This window comes from Arachis ipaensis, chromosome B07 (genome assembly GCF_000816755.2).
Source record: "Arachis ipaensis cultivar K30076 chromosome B07, Araip1.1, whole genome shotgun sequence".
Lineage (NCBI taxonomy): Eukaryota > Viridiplantae > Streptophyta > Magnoliopsida > Fabales > Fabaceae > Arachis > Arachis ipaensis.
In genome coordinates, this window is record NC_029791.2 from 38,959,518 (window position 1) to 38,967,718 (window position 8,201).

Sequence of the window (8,201 nt, forward strand, 5' to 3'; positions counted from 1 at the left end):
TGGCTATTTCTCTTATTTTTATTGATAAAGTTATCCTTCTTATTTTCATATTTCTTTGTAATATAGAATATAAAGAAATAAAGAGATAAGACAATAATAAAGAAATGAGATAGTAAGCTTACAAAAATCATTTTTAGAAATAATTCTTATATTGATACTTGAATGTTTGTTACAAATGATTGACTTGAAATTCAAATTACAGGAGATTTAAAGATTTAAGAAGGTATGAGAGTAAGAGAATCTTAAGGGCTTTTTATTTTTTGATGATTTTGAATAAATGAGACATTCAGTATTTATAGTCCTCAAATAATTACTATTTTGTCAACTTTTTACTATTTGCCGATAGTACTATACGCTTTTACTATTTTGTCGACTTTTATTGTTTGCCGACAATACTTATTGCCTTTACTATTTTGCCAATACTCTTTTTTTTTTTTTTTACATCTCATATTATTATATTTTCACTAATTATTACATCTCAAAAGGATCTTGAGAATCTTGAAAATAATGAGCATGTCTAGACTGCACTTCTTCATCTTCTCCTAGAGGTATAGCCTGAATGGCTTGTAGTGAGTTTTAAATATCTTTTTCTGATATTGCTGCTGCTAATGCAGCCATACTTTGCTACTTCTGAGCTAGAAATTGTGATTTACTATTTTGCCAATACTCTTTTTTTTTTAAATCTCATATTATTATATTTTCACTAATTATTACATCTCAAAAGGATCTTGAGAATCTTGAAAATAATGAGCATGTCTAGACTGCACTTCTTCATCTTCTCCTAGAGGCATAGCCTGAATGGCTTGTAGTGAGTTTTAAATATCTTTTTCTGATGTCGCTGCTGCTAATGCAGCCATATTTTGCTACTTCTGAGCTAGAAATTGTGACTCTTTTATATATGATCTTTTTTCACTATTAGTGTTTGAGGCTGTTATTGTTGGACGCTTTTTTAATGTTGTTAACCATTGGTCAATCGCTATTTTTCTTATCAAATTTAGGTTATATGTATTCCACCATTTTATTTTTATTACTCTTACTAAATATTGTATACTTGAACATTTTTCATAAGCTGCTGAATCGTACTCTCAAGTTAAAATTCAACTTATTCCCATAGCTACTAGGAACGAAATGAATTTGTATTCGGACAAAAATGATGACTTATTTTTACAATATTCATTGGTTAAGCTGGCTTCCTTTGGAAAGAAGGCTTCTAATGGTTCAAAGATTTAGAACCATAATTAGAACCACTTAGAAAATTGTTATAATACCCCTTTTCTGAATCAAATGAACCAAGAATGAGGACTTAGTGATAGGAATAACATATGATTCCATACTTCTTGATAATCATAAAAAGTATAATTTTGGGGTTCAAATTTTAATGAGAAGCTTTTAGATTGATATGGTGGTAGTTCCCAATCTTAAAGGGACAATATCTTAATAATTTTTATTTTTGAATAAATTGCTTGTTTGGTGTTGGGATTTTATAATGAGTAAGTTTAACAGATTCGGTATCAACTAATATGAATTCATAAAATTTTTGGGTTTTTTGTGAGTTTATAGGAATATAATGAAAGGTGTTTGAAAAAATAGTTTTATATAAAATTTTTCTATCTTTTTTGAATCATTCTTTTTTAATAACTAATATTTTGATGGGATTTAATTTTTCATAATATGGAAATTGTTCTTTCAAAGATTGAGTGCTATAAAGGTCTGATGGTTGTAGCAATGTAAATTTATTGCTGGTAGTAATTAAAGAGCTCTTAGAAGATTATGATGATGATGCTTTTATTACCTGTGACATAGTCATGGGCCTTAATGATAATGGTTTTGTTTGTACAGAAATAATTGGTAATTGTTTTTCTGGTATTTGGTCAAAAAATTGACCATAATCTTTACTGGAAGCTATTTTTCGATTCATTCATTCCCTGTAAAAATTCTCGAGTAAGAAAGTTAGGGAGAGAATTTAAATCACTTTTTATATGTTCTATAATAAAATAAAAGCATGACAATATAGCTTGCTACCTAGCAAATATTTATTTTGATACTAAGTTTTCTACATCATTTTTTAATATCCTAGGAGCTGCTTTACAATCTGTTCTTATTATGAATGTTTTGTTAAATAAATCTTCTTGAAATTTTGTAATACATAATACAATAGCTAATATTTTCTTTTTAACGATTGTATAATTTTTTTGTGCCTTATTCCACACCCCTGAATGATATTTTACAACTTATTCTTTTAAATTATTAAGAGGTACTTACTTAAGGATTCATCCATATCTTAATTCAAAGGCATCTGTTTCTACTGTTAAAGATGATAATGGATCTAATATCCTTGTACATGGAATTTCTTTAACTAAATTTTTTATCTTTATTATTATAGAAGTCATTTTATCTGTCTATGGAGGTGAATTTTTTCTTAATCTCTTATAAAGAGGTTTACATGTGACCCTTATTCTTGGTAAGAATTCAGCTACATAATTTAGACATCTTAAAAATTTTTATAACTATTTTTTGTTAATTATTTCATTTAAAAATTTATCCGCAAATTCAATGGCAAGGTTGCGAGAATCGGACCGGTCAATAAACCGATAAGATTACTGGTTCACTAATTTATTGGTTCTACCGGAGTTCAACCGGTTTATTAAATATTAAATAAAATTATTAAAAAACTTATATATAATTTCAAATATATAAATCCAACCTATAATATTTCATCAATGGAACTGAGATGCTGAGTTTTATGCTTTCTAAGATCAAAAGAAATAACTTGATAAGAGAGTTTTCATCTAAATAGAAAACTAGTTCTGTTTATTGATATTCAATTCACACGCTTACAATGGAGTAGATGTATATATATACTCACTAAAGCAGAGGAGTTTAGTTAGGCTGCTAAGGTGGAGAAATCAGAATTAACAAACTTCCCACCTTTTGTGGCTAACTAACTGATACAGCTAAAATAACTACTCTAACCAAACTTCCCACCTTTTGTGGCTAACTAATTGATACAGCATGCTTACTCTCAACACCCCCCTCCCTTAAACTTAGGGAGGGATGAGTCCCTATCCGAAATTTGCTTTTGAACCTGGTAAAGAGGGTAATTGAGAGTGGTTTTGTTAGTAAGTCCGCCACTTGATCAAGAGCCGAGATATGAACCACATAAAGCTTTTTAGAATTAACTAAGTCCCTGATAAAATGGAGATCCATCTCCAAATGCTTGCACCTGCTGTGCAGAACAGGGTTGGCAGCAAGCATACAGGTGCTATGATTATCACAGTAAATTGTTGGAGGTATTTGTTGGTGGACTCCCAACTCTTTCAATAGCTGCTGGATGCTCATGATCTCAGTTTGAGCTGAGGCTATCGCCCTATATTCTGCCTCTGTGGTAGACCTGCTAACCTTTGATTGCTTACCACTCTTCCAAGCTATTAAATTTGTGTCGAGATAGATACAGTAACCAGAAGTTGACCTTCGATCATCCAAGTCTGAGGCCCAGTCCGAATCTGCAAAGGAGAGAATACGATAATCAGTGCATTTGGAAAAAATTAAGCCCTCTTGGAGTGTACCTTGAAGGTATCGAAGGATCCTCTTGACTGCTTTCCGATGTTGAACGGTTGGTGAGTGCATAAACTGCGAGACTTTTTTCACGACAAAAGCTAGATCTGGTCTTGTAATTGTGAGGTACTGCAGAGCTCCTACGATGGACCTGTAACCTTTAGGATCTTCATAAAGGTCTGAGTCATTCTTACTCAGCTTTGAAGATGTCATCATAGGTGTAGGCATAGGATTGGAATTATGCATTCCTGTTAGACCTGCTAACCTTTGACTGCTTGCCACTCTTCCAAGCTATTAAATTTGTGCCGAGATAGATACAGTAACCAGAAGTTGACCTTCGATCATCCAAGTCTGAGGCTCAGTCTGAATCTGCAAAGGAGAGAATACGATAATCAGTGCATTTAGTAAAAATTAAGCCCTCTTGAAGTGTACCTTGAAGGTATCGAAGGATCCTCTTGATTGCTTTTCAATGTTGAATGGTTGGTGAGTGCATAAACTGCGAGACTTTGTTCACGGCAAAGGCTAGATCTGGTCTTGTAATTGTGAGGTACTGCAGAGCTCCTACTATGGACCTGTAACCCTTAGGATCTTCATAAGGGTCTGAGTCACTTTTACTAAGCTTCGAAGATGTCATCATAGGTGTAGGCATAGGACGATTGGAATTACTCATTCCTGCACGATGTAGCAGATCCTTTGCATACTTTGTTTGAGTAAGTAACAATTTCTGCTCAGGCAAATAATGAGCTTCAAAGCCTAAAAAAAAGTGAAATAAACCAAGATCTTTTAAAGGGAAAATACAGTTTAACTATTTAATTAAAGTGTCAATTGCAGCAGAATTGGACCCTGTAACAATTATATCATTCACATATATCAACATGTAAGTGACATCAGAATTTGTGTGTCTTATAAACAATGCCACATCAGAAGTTGTATTCCGAAATCCAAGGGTGCATAAGGTAGAAGCAAGAGTATGATACCAAGCCCTTGGGGCTTGCTTAAGACCATAGATGGCCTTGTACAGCTTGCAAAATTTGAGTGGCTGCCTCTCATTGTACCCAGCTGGCTGTTGCATATATACATTTTCAGATAATGCTCCATTTAAGAACGCATTATCAAAGTCAAACTGCCTGAAGCACCAATTATTGGTGAGGGCAATAGTGATGATGATTCGCACTGACACTGGCCTTACTACAGGGCTAAAAATTTCTTCAAAGTCAATCTCCTCCACTTGATGAAAACATTTGGCAACTAATCTTGCTTTATACCTCAGAATCTTACCCTCTACATTCTTTTTTATGGTATATACCCACTTGCACCCAACAATGGTTGCATTGGGTGGAGGATCAACTAGGGACCATGTCCCACATTTGGCCAGGGCTGCAAATTCATTGTCTATAGCCTGCTTCCAATGAGGACAAGTGAGAGCCTGTTTAGTATTTTTTGGAACTTGAGTGAATAGATCAGGAGTTTCAGCAATGGCTACCAGATTTTTTGGCTGTATAGCACCTGATTTTAGTCTAGTGGTCATGGGATGAGTGTTGATAGAAAGGGGTGGAGGTGTAGTAGAAGAAGGCTGAATCTCTATCCCAGAGATAGGAAGAGTATTGGTTGCAGTAGGTGGGCAAGAGAAGGAGGAACCTGAACAAGCCTCAAGTGCTGATGTAGATTTAGCAATAGTTGAGGGAGAGGAAAATAAGGGATAAGTGGAAAAGGTTGGAGGGCTGGCAGTGTGAGATGAGTGTGTAGCAGGTGAAGACGGACGTTGGCTAAGAGAGGCAGACGAAGAATCAGATAGGGATCAAAGGAATGACTCCAGCTGGTGCATTATGAGGAGAATAGGGTGAGGATAGTTTAGAGGGAGGTGAAGTTTTCCATTGCTGAAAGGGAAAAATAATTTCATCAAAGAGTACATTTCAAGAAATAAAAATCTTGCCATCATGACTGAGACATTTGTAGCCTTTATGATTTGAATCATAGCCTAAAAACACACACATTTCAGATTTAAAATTGAACTTCCTATTGTTATATGGCCGTAGCAAAGGATAGCAAGCACAGCCAAAAATTCTTAAGGACATATAATCTGGTGGTTTATGAAAGAGTGCTTCATAAGGACTACGAAAATTCAACTTTGCTATAGGTAACCTATTGATAAGAAAACATGCAGTAGTGAAGGCAGCATCCCAATATTCTAGGGGCATGGATGCAGTAGCCAAAAGAGATAAACCAGTTTCAGTTATATGTCTATGCTTTCTCTCGACACTCCCTTGTTGTTGGTGAGTGTAGGGGCATGAGAGACGATGTGAAATACCATGTTCGTGAAGAAAGGATGTAAAAGGTTTTGACAAAAATTCCATGCCATGATCACTTTGAATGCTTTTTAGTTTCATGTTGGTTTGATTTTCCATGAGTGTTTTGTAATTTTGAAGAGCACAAAGGGCCTGTGATTTGTTAACAAGAAGAGAAATAGATGAGAATTTTGTACATGCATCGACAAAGCACATATAATATCTAAAACCAGACTTTGAGATAAAGGGAGCTGGCCCCCAAATATCAATGTAAACTAGCTCCAAAGGACTAGTGTAAACAGAATCAGAATCTTTAAAGGGTAACTGATGCATTTTGGCCATAGTGCAAAATTCACAGACTTTGTAGAGTAAATCAGACTTGGAGAAAGGAAGATTGCATTGGGACATGACTTTTTGAACAGTGCCTAGATTGCTATGTCCAAGTCTTTTATGCCAAAGTTCAGTAGGTAAAATAGGCCTAATTTGAGTGGTAAATGCAATAGGATTGTTAGTAGTTTGCGGATATCTAGAGGTCTCTTTTGTGTGAATGAGACTGTCAGTACCAGGATTGTGAGTTTTAAGTGCACAATTCATAGTCGAGGATGCAGATTTAGGCAAATAAGTACATAATGCAGCATTAGAAACAATAGGATGAAAAACAGTAGAAGAGGAAGCATGCTTAGCAGACATGGAATTAGAAGTAAAACCAGAAAATTGAGGAAAATTAAAAGAAAGATTAGAATCATTTTTATTCATCATGATGTCTTTATTAAGATCATTACAACTCTGATTTTTACATGCAGCAACAGTATTGAAAGAAAGCACAGAATTTTGTGAAACTTCTGAATGGGCTGATGCTTTAGAATTCTCAGCAGTGGATTTAAGTATTTTATTTATTGGAACAACTAATTGATCAAAACAATAGATTCCTCCTTTAGCCATTCCTTGAAGGAGATGATCCCGAGTAACCTGATCATGGATCACACAAAAATCAAGCCAAAACTAAAAAAAGACATGATTATCCTTTGCAAATTGAGAAACACTTAATAAATTTTGAGAGATATTAGGAACATGTAAAAGGGTATTCAATTTAAAACATATATTGCGACATTTATCATATAGAAGAGATGAGCCATGGTGTAAAATAGGAATCCCATGGCCATTACCAACGAAGACTTGTTCTGGACAATTCGTAGTTTCTGATGTATTGAGAAGGTTAGCATGATCAGCAGTTAAGTGGTGGCTAGCCCCTGAATCAGGGTACCATGCAGTGTCTGGGAGAGCCGAATTTGTAGAAAGATAAGCCCGTGGTTGGTGGAAGGATGAGGAGGGTGGTGGTGGGAACGAATTGCTGTAAGGAACTTGTGGTGGAGGTGGTGTAATAGACTGCGCTGAGGTAGTCGAATTCTGATAATGAGGAGTAGCGGGTGAGGAGTTATTTGAATTCTGGTATTGGGGATCATATCTAAAGAAGCAGTTCTGCACCATATGGCCAATTTTGCCACACAATTGGCACTGTGGTCGCTGAGCACCAAATCTTCCACCACGGCCAAGCCTGCCTCCATGCCCTCTTCTTCCACCAGTTCCTCTATTGAAATTAAACCAAGGAGTGGAAGGAGTTTGTGCTAGATTGGCCAAAGCAATTCCTTGATCAGGTTTCTTGTATCTATCAAGTAAATCTTCATAGCCAAGTAAAAAGGACTCAGCTTCTTGAACCGTAAAGTTTGACATTCGTGACATTACCGAAGTGACATATCCATGGTATTCCTCTCTGAGACCATCTAAGATAGCTTGAATGTGATCATCCTCTGTGAAAGGATATCCAATGGCTAGAAGAGAATCCACATGTTTTCGAATGAGAGCCAAATATTCAGTGACACTTGAGGTTTTCTTGACAGACCGGAGTTGTGTCTTGAGGCTTTGAATTCGGGTTCTTGAGGATGTAGTAAAATACGAATGAATTACATTCCATACCTGATAAAATTGTTTGCAGTTTACTACCTTATGCTTGAATGTGACTGACATAGAGGCCAGAATCCAGTTCATTAGGGCTTTGTCATTCTGCCTCCATTCTTTGAACTTGCTTGATTCTTTCTTGCTTGAAGGAGAAGCTGATGGTTTTGTAGGGGTGACTTGTTTTGTTGAGTCGGCTGCTGCCTTTTCTTGAACAGGTTCTTCTGAATCAAATTCAGGAGGAATTTTTTAGGGATCCAGATGATCTTCAAATTCAAGAGTTTCAAGGGTGAGAAGAACAGCCTGCTGCCATGTGGAGAAATTATTTTCTTCAAGCTTGTCTTGAATTGGAACCAAGGTATTCTTGATAGTGGAGGTTGAATTCGGAAGAAGAAACGCCATAGATCT